Source organism: Schistocerca piceifrons, chromosome 2, assembly GCF_021461385.2.
Source record: "Schistocerca piceifrons isolate TAMUIC-IGC-003096 chromosome 2, iqSchPice1.1, whole genome shotgun sequence".
Lineage (NCBI taxonomy): Eukaryota > Metazoa > Arthropoda > Insecta > Orthoptera > Acrididae > Schistocerca > Schistocerca piceifrons.
In genome coordinates, this window is record NC_060139.1 from 231,163,598 (window position 1) to 231,187,371 (window position 23,774).

Genomic DNA, 23,774 nt, shown 5'->3' on the forward strand with positions numbered 1-23,774 from the left:
TCTCCAGTCTTGTAGCTGCTCAGGACGCGCCCTTCGCAATGTTCGCTCGGAAACTAGCCGACTAGGAAACCACAAGGCAATCGGATTTTTGTTACATTTTTATTTATGGTGTGTAAACTTCACAGTTATAGGTTGCATGTTTCGGCACCTCTGTGCCATCATCAGTAGGTTTTGTTCATTGAAAACTGTAAAAAGTGAACATATTTTAGGTTGTAACTGATCAAAAAAGTCTGGCCTAAAGAGAATTTTTGTTCGTTTCTCCTCTTACATTGATTTTACATTATATGGTTTTGCAGGACCATCTGCATGGCGTCATTTGTAAACAAATCGATGTAAATGTGAATTTCATCGGCGAGTTAACACATCTCTTGATTTTTTTAAAAAAACTTGATTTTGGCGTGGCTAAATGTTTTGCCTTTATATTCAGTAATAACTGATATATACGAAAAATATTTTGCCATACAAAAAATCACTTTTTAAAAAAATCAAGGGGTGTGTTAACTCGCCAATGAAATTCACATGTACATCGTTTGGTTTGCAGGTGACAAGCTATCAGTGCAGGACACCACACAGAAGAAAAACGAACAAAAACTTTCTTTAGGCCTCACTTTGTTAGATCGGTTACAACCTGAGATGTTTATTTTGTACAGTTTTCAACAAACAAATCCAACTGATGGCACAGAGGTGCCGAAACATGTTTGAGCAAAAAGCAGTGCTTTTTCATAAAATGCGGCACCTATATCCTATAATTTAACAGCGCACACAGAAAGAAAAACAAGAGCTGTATATACAAAAAATGAACAGTTGGAAAACAAATGTCACCAAAGCAGTTCAATGCAACTCTGAAAAATTGTCGAGAAAAGCGTCCTTTGTTTCTTAAAGAGAGGACGATTGTTTCAACAGATTTCTTGGCTCTGTGGCAGAATGTTCACCTGCCGTGTAAGCGTCCAGGTTTCGGTTCACAGCCGATGTTACTTATTAAACAAAGGTGTCATATTCTGTGATCATTTCCGTGAAGCGTAAAATACGTAAAGGTGGGAAAAATCCGTGTCACCCGAGAGAGATAGAAGACAGAGACGAGAATTGTCAAAGTGACGGTATTGCATATTTGCTACACTGAAGCGCCAAAGAAACTGGTATAGGCATGCGTATTCAAATACAGACACGGGTAAACAGGCAGAATACGGCGCTGCGGTTCGCAACGCCTATTATGACAAGTGTCTGGCGCAGTAGTTAGATCTGTTACTGCTGCTACAGTGGCACGTTATCAAGATTTATGTGACTTTGACGTTGTGTTATAGTTGGCGTACGAGCGATTGGACACAGCATCTCCGAGGCAGCGCTGAAGTGGGGATTTTCCCGTACGACCATTTCACTAGTGTACCGTAAACATCAGGAATTCGGTAAAACATCAAACCTCAGACATCGCTACGGCCAGAAAAAGCACCTGCAAGAGAGGGACCAACGACGACTGCAGAGAATCCCTCAACGTCACAGAAATGCAACCCTTCGCAAAGTGCTGCAGATTTCAGTGCTGGGCCATCAACAAGTGTCAGGGTGCCAACCATTCAACGAAACATCATCGATACGGGCTTTCGAAGCCGATGGCCTACTCGTGTACTCTTGGTGACTGCACGACACAAAGCTTTACGCCTCGCCTGGGCCCGTCAACACCGACATTGGTCTATTGATGAATGGGAACATGCTGCCTAGTCGGACGAGTCTCGTTTCAAATTGTATGGAGTGGATGGACGTGTACAGGTATGGAGACAACCTTATGAATCCATGGATCCTGCATGTCAGCAGGGGACTGTTAAAGTTGGTGCAAGCTCTGTAATGGTGTGGGGCGTGTATAGTTGGAGTGATTTGGGACCCCTGATACGTCTAGACACGACTCTGACAGGTGACACATACGTAAGCATCCTGTCTGATCATCTGCATCCATTCATGTCCATTGTGTAGTCCGACGGACATGGACAAATCCAGCAGGACAACGGGACACCCCACACTTCCAGAATTGCTACAGAATATCTCCAGGAACACTCTTCTGAGTTTAAACGCTTCCGCTGGCCACCAAACTCCCCAGACATGACCATTATTCAGCATATCTGGAATGCCTTGCAACATGCTGTTCAGAAGAGATCTCCACTCCCCCGTACTTTTACGGATTTATGTACAGCCCTGTAGGATTCATAGTGTCAGTTCCCTCCGACACTACTTCAGACATTAGTAGAGTCTATGCCACGTCGTGTTGCGGCTCTTATGCGTGCTCGCGGGGGCCGTACACGATACTAGGCAAGTGTAACAGTTTCTTCGGCTCTTCAGTGTATGAAACGATGTTGCCGTATCATGCAGAGAGGATTTAAAGATTTAGTTGACAATGAAGGAGCCAAAAATTACAACGATCGACAGACGGGATTCATTTCCTTGTACATCATGAAACACTTTGAGCTAAATTTGCAGGCTTTGAGGGCGTGAAGAAATTGATGGTACGGAAAGTAAAATATCTGAAGTCATAAGGATTATTCCCTTGTCAGTTGCAGCATACTTCAATGCAACTGAACGAAAAGTATGAGGACTTCATATATTACTTCAAAGTACGTTGATTAAGTCAAGTGGCACGCCTGAAACGATCTTTCTATTTAAAAGTAGCAATTGTTGAATTTGTGAAGGAGAAAGAACATCTGGAATAGACTGCAGACTTCGCTGCTTAAGTGGACTTGACTACACACTGCCCACAGTGAACACTGCAAGGTAAGTTCTTTCTGATTTGATGGGAATGCATTTAAAAAGAAAATTGCGTTGTAGAAGGGACCCATTCTGACAAAAACAGTCTAGTTTCCTCAGCTCACTGGCGTTAATGAAAACGCGAAGTTTCAAGAATTAATTGTGGCCTTGCAAAAATTAGAACGATAGTTTTACAAAGGTTTTGAGGAGACTGTCAGTCTTACATCCGTTTTCGACGCCGTTCACAATTTCAGTTGAAAGTGCCCCCGTGCACATGCAGATGTAACTGATTGACATGCAAGGTAATTCCAGTTAGACTGACAAATCCGTTTACTTTAAAACTCTCCAGGACGTCTACATTGCTTTCCTCAGACAGAGTTTCCAACTCTTTATAACGAGGCTGCGAAAGGGTTACAATATTTCGATCAACATGTTAGTGTGAAAGACCTTTTTCGAATGTGAAACTAAATAAGTCACGATTACGTGGCAGCTTGGCTGCGAAACGCTGTGAAATTGTCTGTGTCTGTCCGTATACCGACTGTTTGTATCAGATAAGAATCATGTTACGTCTTCGGTAGGCTACAAAATTAATTAAGTAACGTCCGCCTGCCTAGCTGGGTGGTAACGTACTCGCCTCCCACTCAAGCTGGCTCGGGTTCGATTCCCCGCCGCCTTGGAGATTTTCTCTGCTCGGGGGCTGGGTGATCTGTTGTCCTCATCATCATTTCATCCTCATCAGCGGCGCGCAAGTCGCCCAATGTGGCGTCGACTGAAATAAGACTTGCACTTGGCGGCCGAACTTCCCCGGATGAGGACTCCCGGCCAACGATGCCCTACATGAATTTTCAGTCCCTGAATATGAATGATAAAATATTTTGTAGATGGAGTGGCTAATGAGGTAAGTTTGTAACTTTCTTTTTAAGTATTACGGATTCCTAATGTATTGCTTTGTATCACATATGAGCGTGTTGAAGATCTCTGCATTACAATTCACAACTACACTTTCGAGTCAGGGTAAGAAGGCAAAAATTTGTGTCTTACGTTCCAATTGTACAAATCACTCATTTTACGAAACTGGATGATTTTTCTGTCTGTCGATTGCGGTTTTTTATTTCGATAATTACCGGTTTCTTGCAATGTTGCCCGTCTTCTGATCATGTGTCGTAGTTACAGAGTAACCTGTCGTAATGGAATTATCAGTTCTCCGTCGTATACATGTTATATACAGTATATGACACAGAACTGACAGTTCCATTACGATGCCGTAACTCTGTACTATGATACAGAATACGTAGTAATTACGACAGAGTCTTAGAACATTTTCTGTGCCCAAATATAATTCAGGTATCTCGAAGAGAATGACCTTCTCCATGCTAGTCAGCGCGGATTTCGAAAACATCGATAATATGAAACCTAACTCGCTTTTTTCTCGGAGGACATACCGAAAGCCATGGATCTGTAAGGCAATTGACTCAGTACCACACCTACACTTATTATCAAAACGCCGTTTCGTATGGGGTATCAGGTGAATTTTATGACTGGACTGAGGACTTTTTGCTCGGGAGGCCGCGCGGGATTAGCCGAGCGGTCTAGGGCGCTGGAGTCATGGACTGTGCGTCTGCTCCCGGCGGAGGTTCGAGTCCTCCCTCGGGTATGGGTGTGTGTGTTTGTCCTTAGGATAATTTAGGTTAAGTAGTGTGTAACCTTAGGGACTGATGACCTTAGCAGTTAAGTCCTATAAGATTTCACACACGCATTTGCTCGGGAGGACGCAGAAAGTTATTTTTGATGCTGTCACCGATAGACGTTCATCTAGATACATACTGCGCAAGCTACCGTCCGGTGCATGGCGAAGAGTACATCGAACCTCTTCTAACCGTTTCCTTTTGCTGTTCTACTCGTAAACAGAGAGAGAGAGAGAAAAACGACCGTCTATAAGCCTCCATACGAGACCTAATTTCTGTAATCATATATTCGTGGACCTTACGCGAAATGTACTGATGATGATGATGATGATGTCCTCCTCGCCGTGTCCGGCGACAGCGACTCCGTCAGTCTTCTCTGTCCTTGTTGTGGTAGGCTCGGATGTGGCTCGAGAATCCGAATTTCACTTTGAATATCCTGTTGCATGAAGCACAGTGAAGTTGACCAGCAGAGTTGTAAGTATACGTGTAGACAGGCTTGAGCTGAGATTTTCGGAGCTCTCTTTTAGCATCCAGGTTCATTAGACGCTTTTGCTCGAATTGTTCGATGCTCTTATGTACAGTTGATCGCCACTCCGATCGGCGCAATGCTAGCTCCTCCCAACGGTTGCTTGGAATGCCACAGGCTGCAAGGTGGCGTTTAATGGTGTCTTTATATCGCAGGTGTTGACCACCTTTCCTCCTCTTCCCGCACGAGAGCTGCGAGTAGAACACCGCTTTAGGTAGCCTACTGTTATCCATGCGTACTATGTGACCACTCCATCTCAGTTGATGTTTCATTATTAAAGCTTCAATACCAGCTAGTTTCACGCGGCGCAAAATCTCCGTGTTTGGGACACGGTCTTCCCATTTGATGCGCAGAATTGATCTCAGACATCGAAGATGAAATTTATCTAGCTTCTTAATGTCAGCTTTGTAACAGCACCAGGTTTCCGAGGCATAGAGTAAGGTGGATAATACTACTGCTTTGTAGACTGCAATTTTTGTTTGTAGTTTGAAATCATGTGATTTCCATACTCGGTCAATAAGCTTACCGAAGGCTGAGGCTGCGCTGGCTATACGCGCTGCGATTTCCGTTGTCAGGCTGTTGTCACTTCTAATTTGGCTTCCCAGGTATTTGAAATTTGACACATTTTGCAAGGGTTTGTTATTTATCTCAATACTGGAGTCATCTGCATTAAGACCTCTAAGTGGCTGTTTGAGAATTTGCGTCTTAGTGATGCTAATGGCTAAGCCAAATCTTCTGCAGGAGGCATTTAGCAGATTTATGTAAGTCTGAAGAGTTTCGCAAGAATTAGCCATCATGCATACATCATCCGCGTAGAGAATCTCTAAGATGGATAGTTTGGTTACGCGACTTTTTGTTCTGAGGCGAGAGATGTTGAAGACACTTTTGTCTGTCCTTGTGTCGAGACTAATTTGATTACTACAGGCTTTGGTCGCGTCTCTCATAACAACTGCGAAGTAAAGTGAGAAGAGTGTTGGAGCCAGAACACAGCCTTGTTTTACACCACATGTCACGGGAAACTGTTCTGAGAGCTTGTCCTCATGGCGGATTTTTGCCATCATGTTATCATGAAACTGCCGAATCAAACTGACAATTTTGTAAGGGCACCCAGTTTTCTTTAGTATTATCCAGAGAGCTTCCCGTGGGACACGATCAAAAGCTTTTTCCTTGTCTACAAAGCACATGAACAAAGGCCGATGTTGCTCTAAGCTTTTCTCTTGCATTTGTTTGACAACAAATATGGCATCCACTGTGCCTCTGTTTGGGCGAAAGCCACACTGAGTCTCTGGTAGCAGTTTTTCTGCAAAGTGTGTTAACCGGGTGTTAATTATGTGGGCAAGGACGTTTCCCGCTGCTGAGAGAAGAGAAATGCCCCTGTGGGAGCTGCAGTCTGATATGTCACCCTTGCCTTTATAGATCTTGGAAATACAAGCATCTTTCCAGTCTTGTGGAATCATCTCATACTCCCAAATCCTTAAGATCAGAGCAAACAATGGTTTCTTGATGGTTGGCCCCCCCATATTTATATAGCTCTGATGGCAAGTTATCTAATCCTGCTGTTTTGTCATTTTTCAGCTTAGCCAGTGCTGAAATGAATTCATCGTAGGAAGGGGCATCCGCAAGTTGTTCCTCAACTGGCAGGTCTTCAAGTGCTTCTATGTATGGAATATCGGTTGTCTGATGGTCGGGATTAAGAACATTTAAAATGTTCCGCCCACCGAGACAGGATGTCACTCTGTTGCGTCAGCCGACAACTTTTATCTTTGTTATAGACTGGTGCTATCTTCCCAACTCTTGCACCAAAGCTAGTTTTCAGGGACTCAAAGAATCTGCCCGTTTCGTGTGTGTCGGCATATAACTGAACTTCATTTGCTTTATTTGCCCACCAACTGTCTTTGAGAGCACGTACCTTCACTATCAGATTGTAATGCGCTGCTCTACGCTTGTTATCATCAGGGGTGCGAAGAGAGGTTCTGAAATCATTAATTAGCTTTCTGATCTCTGGATCTGAGTCGTCAAACCAGTCCTGGTGCTTCTTCTGAGGCTTTCCCAAGACTTCTGAAGCACAGCCACGCAGTCTGCTAGCGTATGCACTCCACTGTTCATCTACAGGGGCAGATTCAGATACCAAAAGGCCATCGACACCAAATTTTTCATCCAGTTTTGCTCCCATAGTCTGATCATTGGCCAAGATTTTGCAGGACAATTTTGTTGGTATTTTGTGTGAAGCTCGGCGTGGTGCCTTCAAAGTTATCTTTAATTTGGACCTCACGAGTCGATGGTCTGTCCATCCCTGAGCGCCTCTCATTGCACGTGTGACCAGTACGTCACCAAGATCTATTTTCCGTACTATCACATAATCCAGAAGGTGCCAGTGTTTAGATCGCGGATGCATCCATGTCGTTTTATATTTTTCAGGCAGACGAAAATATGTATTTGTCAGACAAACTCGGCACATAGAGTTAGAAGATCCAAACCTTTCGAGTTGCATTTTCCAATCCCATGGTGACCGAGGACTCCATTCCAAGCACTGAAATCATTCCCAACACTAGCATTAAAATCACCAAGTAACAGAAGTTTATCTGCAGAAGGAATATCCCTAAGGACATGTCGGAGGTCTTGGTAGAACTTGTTCTTCTCTTCATCCGGAGATGGCAATGTAGGTGCGTATACATTGATCAAGTGAAGATATTTCTTGGATGCCAGGTGAAGTCTGAGTGTTAGTATTCTGTCACTGATACCTTTTGGGAGTTCTGTTAGTGAACATGCCACTTTTTTGCGTATGGCAAAGCCTACCCCACTTTCCGCCCTTTCAGTGGATGATTTTCCACTCCAGTAGTAGGTATAACCTCCGAGCGGTTCACATAACTGTCCAGAGTCACTGAGATGTGTTTCACTTATGGCGGTAATGTCGATGTTATATCTAGCCAATTCCCTTGCGATAAGTCCTGTCTTTCTCTCTGGGCACTGATTATGGTCGTTATCCTGTAAAGTATGGACGTTCCAGACTCCAATCATTAGATATAGAAGGTAACTGTTTATTTCATTATTATTTTGACCGCATATGTTAGTGAACAAGTGACCGCAGTTTGCCACTTGTGCTGGTTTGAGACGGGCTATGTTTAGGCCACCTTTTCTAGGCCCCTCCCTGGATTAGGGAAAGCAGGGCGATCCTAAATAGGGCTGCTTTGTCGTCTGACGAGCTACCGAACCAGTCCTCCCGTCTCTCACGAGTACCAGAACGACCATCACCGTCTGACCGCCTAACGTGCAGAGCACCAACTAAGGTTCAGGTACACCAAACCCTTGCCTCACCATCAGTACTCCAACGCCGCAGGACTTTCAAAGCTCATAGTCCATTGAAACTTTGCCGGAGTCATCTGCGCGTGAAGGTATTTAAAGTGGACAAGCAGTTGCGCAGATGCAGATCCACTCACTCGTCCTCTGCCTCTGGTTGGCAGCGGATCGTAGGGCCGATATGACTGGCAAGAGGCAGGGGATGCAGTGAATGGCCATATGCCACTGAAAGTATCCTGACATACGCCCTTAAGGCACATCACAGGTGCCTTGCTTCGTCGGTACAGAAGCCGTGAGTGTTTACCTATCGATATTACCCGCCTCCTACACCGATGAAGAGACTGACAGAAGAAGGAAAGGGAAGGGACTGGAAGGGAAAGGAAGGAAAGGACGGTAGGTCGTTTTGAGGCACACTTCGTCTGGCTCCTCTGCTGAGACCTGACCGGCTAGGTTGAACCTGCCAGTAGCTACGCTACCACCGGTATAGCTCTCAGCATCACAGGAACACGCAAACTCTCCCACCCGCAAGGACAGTGCTACGATAAGGTGGTGCCTCCAGGTACTGGTACGTTGGCGGCAGTAGAATCGATCTGTAGTTGGCTTCACGTTCCGGTTCTCTAAATTTCCTCATTAGTGCTTCGCGAAAAGAGTCGTCTTCCCCCCGTAGATTCCCAGTTAGTTCACGAAACATCTCTGTTAATACTCGAGTGTAGATCGAACCTACTGGTAATAAACCGAGCAGAACACCTCTGAACTGCTTTAGTGTCTTCGTTTACTTCTAACTGGTGGCGATCCCAAACCCTCGAGCAGTACTAAAGAATGGGTCGCTCTAGCGTACTCGTTCCATTTCATATCGCCTGCAACGTTACGCCCAAATATTGAATTGACGTGACTGTTAAACTTTCTGGCAGATTAAAACTGTGTGCCCGACCGAGACTCTAACCTGAGACTTTTGCCTATTACGGGAAAGTGCCTCTAGTGACTGAGATACTCTAGCACGACTCACAACTCTAGCTTACAGCTTTACTTCTGCCAATACCTCGTCTCCCACCTTCCAAACTTCACAGAGGCTCTCTTGCGAAACTTTCAGGACTAGCAGTCGGCAGAGCACTTATTTGCTAAATGCAAATGTCCCGAGTTCGTGTGTCGGTCCGGCACATAGTTTTAATCCACCAGGAAGTTTCATAATAGCGCACACTCCGCTGCAAAGTGAAAATTTCATTCTGTATGTGACGGTGTCAAGCAGCATTGTGCTGATGCCATATTCGAACCTTACAGGATTATTTTTCTTACTCATCCGCCTTAAGCTACATTTTTCTACATTTAGAGCAAGCTAAATTTCCGCATTAGTGCTTCGCGAAAAGAGTCGTATTCCCCCCGTAGATTCCCAGTTAGTTCACGAAACATCTCTGTTAATACTCGAGTGTAGGTCGAACCTACTGGTAATAAATCGAGCAGCACACCTCTGAATTGCTTTAGTGCTTCGCGAAAAGAGTCGTCTTCCCCCCGTAGATTCCCAGTTAGTTCACGAAACATCTCTGTTAATACTCGAGTGTAGATCGAACCTACTGGTTTAGAGCAAGAAGTATAGAAAGAAGGATCCTTTATTGTATGATTATATGATAGGGGAACAAACACTGGTAGCAGTTACTTCTGTAAAATATCTGGGAGTATGCGTGCGGAACGATTTGAAGTGGAATGATCATATAAAATTAATTGTTAGTAAGGCGGGTACCAGGTTGAGATTCATTGGGAGAGTGCTTAGAAAATGTAGTCCATCAACAAAGGAGGTGGCTTACAAAACACTCGTTCGACCTATACTTGAGTATTGCTCATCAGTGTGGGATCCGTACTAGATCGGTTTGACGGAGGAGATAGAGAAGATCCAAAGAAGAGCGGCGCGTTTCGTCACAGGGTTATTTGGTAACCGTGATAGCGTTACGGAGATGTTTAATAAACTCAAGTGGCAGACTCTGCAAGAGAGGCGCTCTGCATCGCGGTGTAGCTTGCTCGCCAGGTTTCGAGAGGGTGCGTTTCTGGATGAGGTATCGAATATATTGCTTCCCCCTACTTATACCTCCCGAGGAGATCACGAATGTAAAATTAGAGAGATTAGTGCACGCACGGAGGGTTTCAGACAGTCGTTCTTCCCGCGAACCATACGCGACTGGAACAGGAAAGGGAGGTAATGACAGTGGGACGTAAAGTGCCCTCCGCCACACACCGTTGGGTGGCTTGCGGAGTATAAATGTAGAAGTAGATGTAGATGAAGCTACCTTTCATCACACCAGCTAAAAGGCATCTTAAACATCAGAAGCCTTTCTAGGCTGACCGAGCAGATGCCTGTGCATTGATTTTTCGGGTGTAGTGGTAAGCTGAAAACCGGTTAGCAATAAAAATAATATTGTAGAACAAAAGCTGGTGCTTTTCATTTATTACCAAAGAAATGTGCTGGGCCCCTTGCTGTTCATGTTGTATGTTAATGCCTTTGCGGACAATATCAACAGTAACCTCAGTCTTTAGGTAGATGTACAGTCATCTACGATGAAGTACAGTCTGAAAGAAACAGCACAAATTTTCAGTAAGATCTTGCCAAGATTTCAATGAGGTGCACAGATTCGCAACTTGCTCTAAATGTTCAGAAATGTAAAATTGTACACTTCACAAAAGGAAAAAAAGAAAAACTCTGCTGTGACTGTAATATCAAAGAGTCACAGTTAGAATCTTGTGCTTAGGTTTCTGTATTTTATCAGTTTTGTATGTAAGAATTTTGCGTTTGCTCCTTGACAACATGTTAGGCAAGAATAACCCCACAAAATTCTTAAAAGTGAGGGTGGGGATTGTGAAAGTTGGACGTTCATATCCTTTTTCCTGGAAAGCTGGCAACTGTTTCGTGCACATACAAACTGAGTCCGATATATCATGTTAACGCAGTGTGGTATGGAGAGAAGCCTCATCAGGAGAGGTTGCAGCCTGCCCTGACCGTGCTGGTAATGCCAGAGGAGATTTTGGTACTAATCGAGGATTTTTGGTAACCTGCCTTTTTCTGCACGTAGTTCTTGCTTGCGCACTGGAGGGATTTTTTTCAGATTTGTGTACGCATACATTGAATGTATTATTCATATCTTTGGTGTAATCATACATGTGGTTGTTCATTACAGACATTGTGGAATAATGAAAGGTTTTGCTAATCAAACTGTCCAAGGAAAAGAAAGGCCTGAGTAAAGTTTTTTAGTGTATGAATCTTTAATTTTCAGAATATAGTAAATTAAAAGTTTCTATTGATTTTTTCACCACTTAAGGCTTGATGAGTAAACCTCTCCTGATCATTCAATTTCTGTAACAAAAAAACAAAGGAATAGTTTCATCAGTAGTTGTGACCATGAATTGCACTCTGCATGGATCGTTTTTCTTTTGAATTGTGCGGTTAAAGGCGCTGCAGTCTGGAACCGCAAGACCGCTACGGTCGCACATTCGAATCCTGCCTCGGGCATGGCTGTTTGTGATGTCCTTAGGTTAGTTAGGTTTAACTAGTTCTAAGTTCTAGGGGACTAATAACCTCAGCAGTTGAGTCCCATAGTGCTCAGAGCCATTTGAACCATTTTTTTTCTTTTGAATTACTTTAGCACGTTAGTGAGAATGTTCTTGAAGCTGCAGCGGCAAGACCAGATAAGTTGTCTGTTGCGTGCAGGAGCATTGCGGTATAATTGTTAGGAGACGTTGGAGAGTATTTTTAAAAATCGCAGTCAGATACTAGAGAATAGTTTTTTCATGATTTATGGGATGAGTAATTAATTTTTTTTTCTTCTCTATCAGAATACTGACATGTCGGAATAAGGCTTTTCACAAACAAGTTGTGTGGCTACATATCAGATTTTATGATAACGATGATAAAGTTTCACTAGATTGGCTTCCAGTTTTTAGAGGCTCTGAGCACTATGGGACTTAACATCTATGGTCATCAGTCCCCTAGAACTTAGAACTACTTAAACCTAACTAACCTAAGGATAGCACACAACACCCAGCCATCACGAGGCAGAGAAAATCCCTGACCCCGTCCAGTTTTTAGAAAAAAGTTTAGGTAACGATAATTTTGCCAGAGATAAAGCTTTACACATTTCCGCACGTCTTTCAGCAGGCTAGTAATAATTACAATTTATGATTGAAAAACATTCAAATGGAACGGAAAAAAACAGGTACGATGGGACACACCCACTGCCATGCACTTCACAGTGATTTGCAGAGTATGGATGCAGATGTAGATGTAGCTATTTCGTAGTTACAGAGTAACTTGCCGCAATGGCACAATCAGTTCTCTGTCATATACACAGTGTACACAGTAAATGACATATAACTGACGGTTCCATTCCGAGAGGTTATTCTGTATCTACGTATGATCAAAAGGTGGGGGACGTTGTTTCAAACACGCGATTTTCAAATAAAGAAAACAGCGATTGTCAAATAGAAGAATAAGACTATTTTTGTATAAAAAGGATCGCATAATTGGCTTGTGAGAGAATATGTCCATGTTTGAGGAAAGAAGATTAAAGTTGACGTTCCGATAGCGAGGTGATTGGAGACGGAACACTGACTCCCATTAAGGAAGGACACGCAAGGAAAACGGCCGTGCCTTTTACAAAGGAACCATCCCGGCATTTGCCAAAAAGAGCTTAGGGAAAACAAGGAACACGTTGGTCTGGATGGTTCAAATGGCTCTGAGCACTATGGGACTTGACTTCTGAGGTCATCAGTCCCCTAGAACTTAGAACTACTTAAACCTAACTAACCTAAGGACGTCAACACACACATCCATGCCCGAGGCAGGATTCGAACCTGCGACCGTAGCGGTCGCGCGGTTCCAGACTGTAGCGCGTAGAACCTCTCGGTCACCCAGGCCGGCGCTGGTCTGAATGGTCGGACAGGGATTTGAACCACCCTCTTCCCTAATGTGAGCCCGATGTGCTAACCACTGCGCTCATTCAGTTTTGAGAAACTCATTTTAGCTATCAGCGCAAAACACAGAAGAATGGGAGATGCTTATAACAGTTTCCACAACGAAACTTTCTCTCGAAACGTGGCAGGAAATCCAAAGAGATTCTGGTCGTATGTAAAGTATGCTAGCGGAAAGACACAATGAACGCCTTCTCTGGGCAATCGAAATGGAAGTACTATCCATAACAGTACCACTAAAGCAGAGTTTCTAAGCATGGTTTCCCGAAATTCCTTCACTAAAGAAGACGAAGTAAATATTCCAGCATTCGGATCGAGAACAGCTGCCAACATGAGTAACTTAAAAGTAGATATCCTCGAGTAGTGAAGCAACTCAAATAACTTCATAAAAGCAAGTATTTCGGTCCAAGTTGTATATCAGTTACATTACTTTGAGTATTCCGATGCAGTAGCTCCATACATAATCATATACCACAACTCGCTCGACGAAAGATCCGTACCCAAAGACTGGAAAATTGCACAGGTCACACCAATATTCAGGAAAGGCAATATGAGTAATCCACTAAATTACAGGCCCACACATTAGCGTCGATATGAAGCAGCATGTTGCAACATATAGTGTGGTCGAACATTATCATTTACCACGAAGAGAACAGTCTATTGACACACTGTCAACGTGGAGTTAGGTAACATCGTTCTGTGAAACACAACTAGCTCTTTACTCACACAAAGTGTTGAGCGTTGTCACAAGGAATTTCATATTGATTCCGTATTTCTAGACTTCCAGAAAGCTTTTGACACGGAACCTCACAAGCGGCTTGTAATCAAATTGGGTGCTTGCGGAATATCGTCTCAGTTATGCAACTGGATTCTTATTTTCCTGTCAGAGAAGTCATACTTCGTAGTAACTCACGGAAAGTCGTCGCTTAAAACAGAAGCGACTTCTGGCAATCCACAAAGTAGTGTTATAGGTCCTCTATTGTTCCTTATCTATAAGAACGATTTAGGAGACACTCAGAGCAGCCATCTTAGGTTGTTTCCAGATGATGCTGTCGTTTACGTCTAGTAAAGTCATCAGAAGATCGAAATCAACGGTAAAACGATTTAGATACGATATCTTTATGGTACGAAAATTGGCAATTGACCGTAATAATGAAAAGCATGAGGTTATCCACGTAAGTGATAAAAGGAATCCGTTAATCATCGGTTACACGATAAATCAGTCAAATCTGAAGTCCGCAAATTGAACTAAATACTTAGGAATTATTATGAAGAACTTAAATGGGAAAGAACACACAGAAAATGTTGTGGGGGAAGGCGAACCAATGGCTGCGTCTTTTTGGCAGAGTACTTAGATCCAACTGATCTACTAAAAAGACTGCCTACACTACGCTTGTCCGTCTTCTTTTAGAGTACTGCTGCGCTGTGTGGGATCCTTACCAGATAGTATTAACGCAGTACATTGAGAATGTTCAAAGAAGGGCAGCACGTTTTGCAATATCGAGATATACGGGAGAGAGTTTAACGACCACAATACAGGCTATGGAGTTGACATCACTAAAACAAAGGCGTTACTCGTTGCGGCAGGATTTTGTCACGAAATTTCAATCGCCAACTTTCTCTTCCGAATGCGAAAATATTTTGTAGACGCCGACATACGTAGGGAGAAACGACCATCATAATAAAATAAGGGAATTCCGAGTTCGCAGGGAAAGAAATAGGTGGTCGTCTTTTTCACGCGCTTTTCGAGAGTGGAATAACAGAGAATTCATGTGAAGGTGGTTCGATGAACCCTCTGCCAGGCACTACAGTGACTGCAGAATAACCATGTAGATGCTGATGCAGAAATACCACAACACAGTAAGAATATTAGGAAGTGAGGGTATGTCGTCCAAAATATATAACGTCTGCAACGTGTACAACTACAGGGTGTGTCAAAAATGACCGGTATACTTGAAACGGCAATAAAAACTAAACGAGCAGCGATAGAAATACACAGTTTGTTGCAATATGCTTGGGACAACAGTACATTTTCAGGCGGACAAACTTTCGAAATTACAGTAGTTACAATTTTCAACAACAGATGGCGCTGCAAGTGATGTGAAAGATATAGAAGACAACGCAGCCTGTGGGTGCGCCATTCTGTACGTCGTCTTTCTGCTGTAAGCGTGTGCTGTTCACAACGTGCAAGTGTGCTGTAGACAACGTGGTTTATTCCTTAGAACAGAGGATTTTTCTGGTGTTGGAATTCCACCGCCTAGAACACAGTGTTGTTGCAACAAGACGAAGTTTTCAATGGAGGTTTAATGTAACCAAAGGACTGAAAAGCGATACAATAAAGGATCTGTTTGAAAAATTTCAACGGACTGGGAACGTGACGGGTGAACATGCTGGAAAGGTAGGGCGACCGCGTACGGCAACCACAGAGGGCAACGCGCAGCTAGTGCAGCAGGTGATCCAACAGCGGCCTCTGGTTTCCGTTCGCCGTGTTGCAGGTGCGGTCCAAATGACGCCAACGTCCACGTATCGTCTCATGCGCCAGAGTTTACACCTCTATCCATACAAAATTCAAACGCGGCAACCCCTCAGCGCCGCTACCATTGCTGCACGAGAGACATTCGCTAACGATATAGTGCACAGGATTGATGACGGCGATATGCATGTGGGCAGCATTTGGTTTACTGACGAAGCTTATTTTTACCTGGACGGCTTCGTCAATAAACAGAACTGGCGCATATGGGGAACTGAAAAGCCCCATGTTGCAGTCCCATCGTCCCTGCATCCTCAAAAAGTACTGATCTGGGCCGAAATTTCTTCCAAAGGAATCATTGGCCCATTTTTCAGATCCGAAACGATTACTGCATCACGCTATCTGGACATTCTTCGTGAATTTGTGGAGGTACAAAATGCCTTAGACGACACTGCGAACACCTCGTGGTTTATGCAAGATGGTGCCCGGCCACATCGCACGGCCGACGTCTTTCATTTCCTGAATGAATATTTCGATGATCGTGTGATTGCTTTGGGCTATCCGAAACATACAGGAGGCGGCGTGGATTGGCCTCCCTATTCGCCAGACATGAACCCCTGTGACTTCTTTCTGTGGGGACACTTGAAAGACCAGGTGTACCGCCAGAATCCAGAAACAATTGAACAGCTGAAGCAGTACATCTCATTTGCATGTGAAGCCATTCCGCCAGACACGTTGTCAAAGGTTTCGGGTAATTTCATTCAGAGACTACGCCATATTATTGCTACGCATGGTGGATATGTGGAAAATATCGTACTAGAGAGTTTCCCAGACCGCAGCGCCATCTGTTGTTGAGAATTGTAACTACTGTAATTTCGAAAGTTTGTCTGCCTGAAAATGTACTGTTGTCCCAAGCATATTGCAACAAACGGTGTATTTCTATCGCTGCTCGTTTAGTTTTTATTGCCGTTTCAAATATACCGGTCATTTTTTAAACACCCTGTATCTGCTTTAAAGATTGTTTTTGTTAGTTGTTACTGCCGAGTAAATGATTCTTTTACACACAGCACAGCTTCAGAACGTAATTCCGTAAGAGAGGAGGGAGTGAAAACTGCAGAATGAGTCGACGATCTTGGCTTCAGGTTAACACAAAGAGAGATAACTTGTAGCAGCAAAACATGCTGAAATGAGCTACTTGATATGTTGACTCCATTTGAAGTTGATGTCCAGATGATCCCCACGGATTTTCACATATACGAGGGGCGTTCAATGAGTAACGCAACACATTTCTTTTTTTCTGAAAGCAGGCTGCTTTTATTCGGGATTTCAATACTCCGTTTTATTTCCCATTCTTTTGGCTACAAAAACCTATTTTTCAACATAATCTTCGTTCAATGCGACGACCTTTCTTCAACTTACAGGGAGGGCTTGTATGCCCGCATGGTACCACTCCACTGGTCGATGTCGAAGCCAACGTCTTGCTGCATCAATAACCTCTCCATCATCCTACGGAACGCATCCGTCACTGGGTCAAACGGATGGAAGTGGGAAGGTGCGAGATACGGGCTGTAGGGTGGATGAGGAAGAACAGTCCAATGAAGTTTTGTGAGCTCCTCTCGAGAGCGCAGACTTGTGTGAAGCCTTGCGTTTGTCAGGGAGAAGGAGAAGTTCGTTTGCATTTTTGTGGCAACGACCACGCTGAAGTCGTTTCTTTAATTTCCTGGTGACAGCACAATACACTTCAGAGCTGATCGTTTACCATGAGGGAGGACATAAAACAGAATGACAACTTAACAGTCTCAGAAGACCTTCGCCATGAGTTTACCGGCTGAGAGCTCGACTTGGAACTTTATCTTCGAAGGAGAGTAGGTGGTGTGCCACCACTCCGTGGATTGCCATTTTGTTTCCGTTTCGTAGTGATGAAGCGATATTTCATCGTCTGTGACGATGTTCGACAAAAAAAATTGTAACGAGCAACCTCGTAACACGCAAGCAGTTTCGCACAGATGGTCATTCGTTGTTCTTTATGGTCTTGTGTTAGGTGGCAAGAAACCCAGCGGGCGCACGCCTTTGAGTAGTCCAACCGACGGACGAGTGTGTCAGCACAGAGATGTCCAGGGGAGCCGGGAGGTGTTTACTTGTGATCCTCGATCACCTCGAATGAGGGTGTCCGTACGTTCCAACATTGCCGGAGTCACAGCTGTGTGCGACCGGCCGGGTATGCGCGACCTCGTTGTGATGACAAGCGCCTCGCATAACGACTCACTGCGCTTTTTTTCAGTGACAGGCCTTTGTAGACATTCTTAAAGCGTTTATGAATATCTGCGATACTCTGGTTTTCCACCAAAAGAAAGTCAATGACAGTTCTCTGCTTGGAACGCACCTCCGTTACAGACGCCATTTTGAAGGGTACGTAAAGCGTCGCCACCTATCGGAACTTCATGAAACTGTAGGGACTGAAGCGGGAATATTCCACTCTTTCCCCTCAACAAACTCCACGTTTTCCCAACCGATACTGGCGAGAAAAAAGATATGTTGAATTACACTATTGGCCATTAAAATTGCTATACCAAGAAGAAATGCAGATGATAAACGGGTATTCATTGGACAAATATATTATACTAGAACTGATATGTTATTACATTTTCACGCAATTTAGATGCATAGATCCTGAGAAATCAGTATCCAGAACAACCACCTCTGGCCGTAATAACGGCCTTGATATGCCTGGGCATTGAGTCAAACAGAGCTTGGATGGCATGTACAGGTACAGCTGCCCATGCAGCTTCAACACGATACCACAGTTCATCAAGAATAGTGACTGGCGTATTGTGACGAGCCAGTTGCTCGGCCAACATTGACCAGATGTTTTCAGTTGGTGAGAGATCTGGAGAATGTGCTGGCCGGGGCAGCAGTCGAACATCTTCTGTATCCAGAAAGGCCCGTACAGAACCTGCAACATGCGTTCGTGCATTATCCTGCTGAAATGTAGGGTTTCGCAGGGATCGAATGAAGGGTAGAGCCATGGGTCGTAACACATCTGAAATTTAACGTCCACTGTTCAAAGTGCCATCAATGTGAACAAGAGGTGACCGAGATGTGTAACCAATGGCACCCCATCCCATCACGACGGGTGATACGCCAGTATGGCGATGACGAATACACGCTTCCACTATGCGTTCACCATGATGTCGCCAAAAACGGATGCGACCATCATGATGCTGTAAACAAAACCTGGATTCATCCGAAAAAATGACGTTTTGCCATTCGTGCACCCAGGTTCGTTGTTGAGTACACCACCGCAGGCGCTCCTGTCTGATGCAGCGTCAAGGGTAACCGCAGCCATGGTTTCCGAGCTGATAGTCCATGCCGTTGCAAATGTCGTCAAACTGTTCGAGCAGATAGTTGTTGTCTTGCAAACGTCCCCATCTGTTGACTCAGGGATCGAGACGTGGCTGCACGATCCGTTATAGCCATGCGGTTAAGATGCCTGTCATCTCGACTGCTAGTGATACGAGGCCGTTGGGATCCAGCACGGCGTTCCGTATTACCCTCCTGAACCCACCGATTCCGTATTCTGCTAACAGTCATTGGATCTCGACCAACGCGAGCAGGCTACAATCCGGCCATTAGCAAAGTCGGAAACGTGATTGTACGCATTTCTCCTCCTTACACGAGGCATCGCAACAACGTTTCACCAGGCAAAGCTGGTCAACTGCTGTTTGTGTATGAGAAATCGGTTGAAAACTTTCCTCATGTCAGCACGTTGTAGGTGTCGCCAGCGGCGCCAATCTTGTGTGAATGCTCTGAAAAGCTAATCATTTGCATATCACAGCATCTTCTTCCTGTCGGTTAAATTTCGCATCTGTAGCACGTCATCTTGGTGGTGTAGCAATTTTAATGGCCAGTAGTGTACTTTTTGTACACCCCTCGCAATTCATTTACTATCAGACCATTAACGTCTTCTTCTGGCACTAGGTAATTTACTTCGTATTTTTGAAATTGCATAATTCTGATCCTTTGTGAGATTAATATACGAAATGCTGTTCACCGAAAAAGTTTAAGTGTTTTTTTTTTTGAAAAGAGACTAATAAGTGAGTGCTTAGGATTCTATGAACTAAGGGTGACTTGCAGAACAAGTGCCGAGCTCTCAGTGAGTCTCGTCGGCAGTCACTCCTAAAGTGGTTCACGTCTGCTCGCTCTTCCATTAGCGGTTCGTGACGCGAGATTGAATCAGCTATCCGTAGGACCTCTGCTCGGCTCTGAAACAAACTAACAGTGAACAAGTGTACAGGTGCAAACTATTATTACTATACCACTTCAGTCATTACTTTTATTTTAAACAACTCTACGTGTTTCCATAGTCATGCCACCATCTTCAGACAGATTACAGATTTTTACATGGTTCATGTTGTTTGTGACGTACACATGTGCTGTCTATATGGGAGGCAGAACTGTAGCAGGAAGGTTACATGTCATCTTTGCGCTGATGGACGCGACAGTAAAAGAAAGATTGAACTTTGCTTCGTTGTGTACTATAGGGACGAATGTTCTTCTCCAGTTACTGTCGCTTTAAATAAAAAAATAAAATAAAATTGCCTCTGATGTACTTATCAGTTACAAAGTGAAGTTAGATCGTATGTAGATCGTACGTGCCCGAATGTAAATAATGTGCCCCAACTACGATCAGTTAAGTTTAACTGATGAAGTTAATTGTTTATAAAGCCACACAAGATAATTAAATGAATTAAAGTTAGCTCGAGTCCCATTATACTGGCTGTAAATTAAATTAAATAAAAATCGTTGGAAAACACAAGCAGTGTCCACAGCTAAAATTAATCAGACTCGACGCTAACACACACACACAAAAATGGTACTCTAATCGACACGACATCCGTTAATCCTAAGTACTGATCAGTACTGGCTAACTGAGTAAAATTAAGCCATAGTGCATCTAATTCAAAGTCCAAATCTATTTCACACGCCAAATTTCAAGTTCTGCTTAGCAATCGGTAGAAATAAAACAGAGTCGTGGCTACTGCAAAATATCTCCAAGTGCCTACTGAGCTGATCTGAAATATTTCAAAATGTCAGGAACGATGCCACGAGGAAGTTGTGCCATTGGACAGCATGTAGCTGGATCACTGTTCAGACAAGTTTATACGTTGCCTCGCCAACTCCGTCCCAGACAGTGCAGAAGAGAAAGGTAGCTACTGCTCTTTTAAGCCCTCAGCTCTCCCCTCCATGGAAAATTCAAGCCTCAATGTCACTTAATGACTTCATGCAATCACCAGCCTTTCTCAACAATTCTTACATATAACTGCAATTGAAAATCTGACTGCCATTAGATTCATAATAAAAATACAAATGAAACTGATATCTCTTACTTAGTTCTAACTGCCGTATTTCGCCGAGAAATTAATTTTAAACAACTGTAAATTTTACGCACAGTAATTAAAACAGCTTACGATCTCTGTGCCTTCAATAATCACACCTCTTCCTTACAGGAACCGTTCAGATTTTTTCACTACCACAGTAAGAAATACCTTTAATAGTTTTTCGATTGCGGGAAATCTAAGCATATTAATAAACAGTTAATTAAAAATGATAAAAACATAAATTTCACAGACTAAAGGTTATAACTGGTTTGTAATAACGTTTATCAATACATACTACCTTGCTAGTAATGTAGCAGTCTTGATAATATTATATTGATTTTTAATTAAGTGATCAGGCAAAAAGAGTTTCATAAGCCAATTAAAAACGTTATGAAACTGTGCATAACTCTTGACGCTCATTAATGAGCGCTAAAATTGGTAGCTTGATCTTATAGAGTAGTATGGAGAGCTGCATCAAACAAACAAACAACAACAACAACAACAACCACAACGATATGCTGGATTTCAGTTAAATACATCTGCTCATCTCTGTGTCTTCCCATACATATTATGCAAAGAGCATTTCTGCATGTATACAAAATAGTCTGTAATTCCTCTTTAATATGATGTATCATGCTTCTCTGTGTTTGTGATGGTTAATAATGCATGGTAGCAAATGTCAACAACATAAATATTCCCATTATGTGCACTATCAGCCGGAGCTGACGCCGTGCCCAGAGTGTTTTCGTCAGAATCAGATGTTGGCTCTGCTCAGCCACACTTACACCAGCCTACCAGAGGCGCTCTCGCCTGGGACCCTATTCTGTATCTTCCAGCCATTTTGCCGATCGGTTCGGTACGCGAGCACACTGAATGGTCTTGTTTTTGAAGGAGAGCTCCAACATTATGCTGTAAGTATTTTGGAAGGGATGCCAAACGGTTCTAGAGAACCTAGACACTGTTGTCAGCTCTTGCGCCAACCAATTAAAAGTAATCTGCCTCAGATCCGCGCATGCGCACTGCAGCTCCAAAGTGGCATGAACTCGAAGCGGCTCGTAGTCGACACAGGCACGTTTTTCTTCACAGTACCTAAAAGTGTGGTTAGAGTACGTAATAGTGTTCAAATATCGCTGACCACATCCTCCCATAAATGCATGATAATGATAGGATACTTACTGTGCTCTGGAAACTGTCATAAACGTCACATTATGTCATTTTATTCTCATTCACATCGATGTTTTGTTTTGGATTTTGGGTTTTGGAATATGAGTTAGGAATCGAATATAGCACCACGTTCTACAAATACATCTAAAGAAACAGCCGAAAAATTCATCATTTTTTCTGTTTTCCGTCATTCCTTAGTTGTTTCAAAATTCATGGAGGTACATTTTGTCTATGCAACTAATTGAAGGCAGTTTGACTGTTGCCATACATGTTTCGCTTCTTTTGTTTGTGAAGATGCTTCTATGCTTAGTTGCATAAACGGAACATACCTCCATGAAGTCTACCTGCTTAGTTGGGTGGTAACGTGCTTGCCTCCCATGCAAGTGGGCACAGGTTTGATTCTCGGCAGATTGGAGATTTTCTCCACTCAAAGACTGGGCATTGTGTTGTCGTCATCCTCATTTCTTCCTCATCACTGGCTTGCGAGTCGCCCAATGTGGAGTCGACTGAAATAAGACTTGCATTTGGTGGCTGAACTTCCCTGGATGGGGCCTCCCGGTCAACAATGCTATACACTTATTTTTTACTTCGATGAACCCAAACTTGTTTAAGAAAGCGTCAAACAATAATAAGATGCATAGAAAGTGGTTGTAACTCGCTCCTAGAGATCCAGATGACGAAGTAGCCTACTTCCCAATATGATACGTACATTTGCGGAAAAACATACGTGAAGTCACTGGTAATTTCAGCTAACACTCATGTGATATACATAAGCAGAGCCGACCTTTCGAAATTTAATGATTTTTTAAACTCTTAATTAGCTAAAAATAACAGGTATGTGAGAATATTGACCGAAACTGTTTTTTAATGTTACGAGTATAATCATTCATATTAACAGCAATACAAATCATACTTCTAACAAAGGACAACAGTCTATTATGAACTGATTTTCCACCTGGATGTGTCCTTGTGATTCTTCAGTAACACAAAAACTAAATCCAAAGCTAAAATCGCTCAATATGTCTAAAATAACAAATTCTAGGTGTAAATAAATGACACCAAACCAAATGAGTGGGACATAGGGATACCTAAAACCTCTCGGCGCAGTTGTCGAAAAATCGGCGGGAGGACTAATGCGGTAACAGGTCTCAGAAGATTACAGAATAGCAACTTCAGATTAAGAACCGAGAATGACGTCACTACCGAGGCAAATCTAATGCACCGATCGGTATAAACGATATAGAATAGGGTCCCTGCTCTCTGTGCGACGGTGCTCCCAGACCAATCGCTGAGTCCGACCAAAATCAGTTACCAATAGTCAGGTATGGTACGTTGTTTAACATAAAGAAAAATCAGCTTTTTTTAAAGCACTGAAAGGATTTATAATACAGTTCTATACGTATGAATGTGGAAGCTGTTCTTGCTGAATATCTGGAGGAATAAGGTTGTGTATGCTGACACAGTTAACGCCACTCGTTTGTCACTACAGAGTTTCCATTATTACAATATCTATGAGTATTACAGTTCAAAAACATTTGCTTAAAAAAAAAAATCTGATCATATGGTTACAGTTGCTT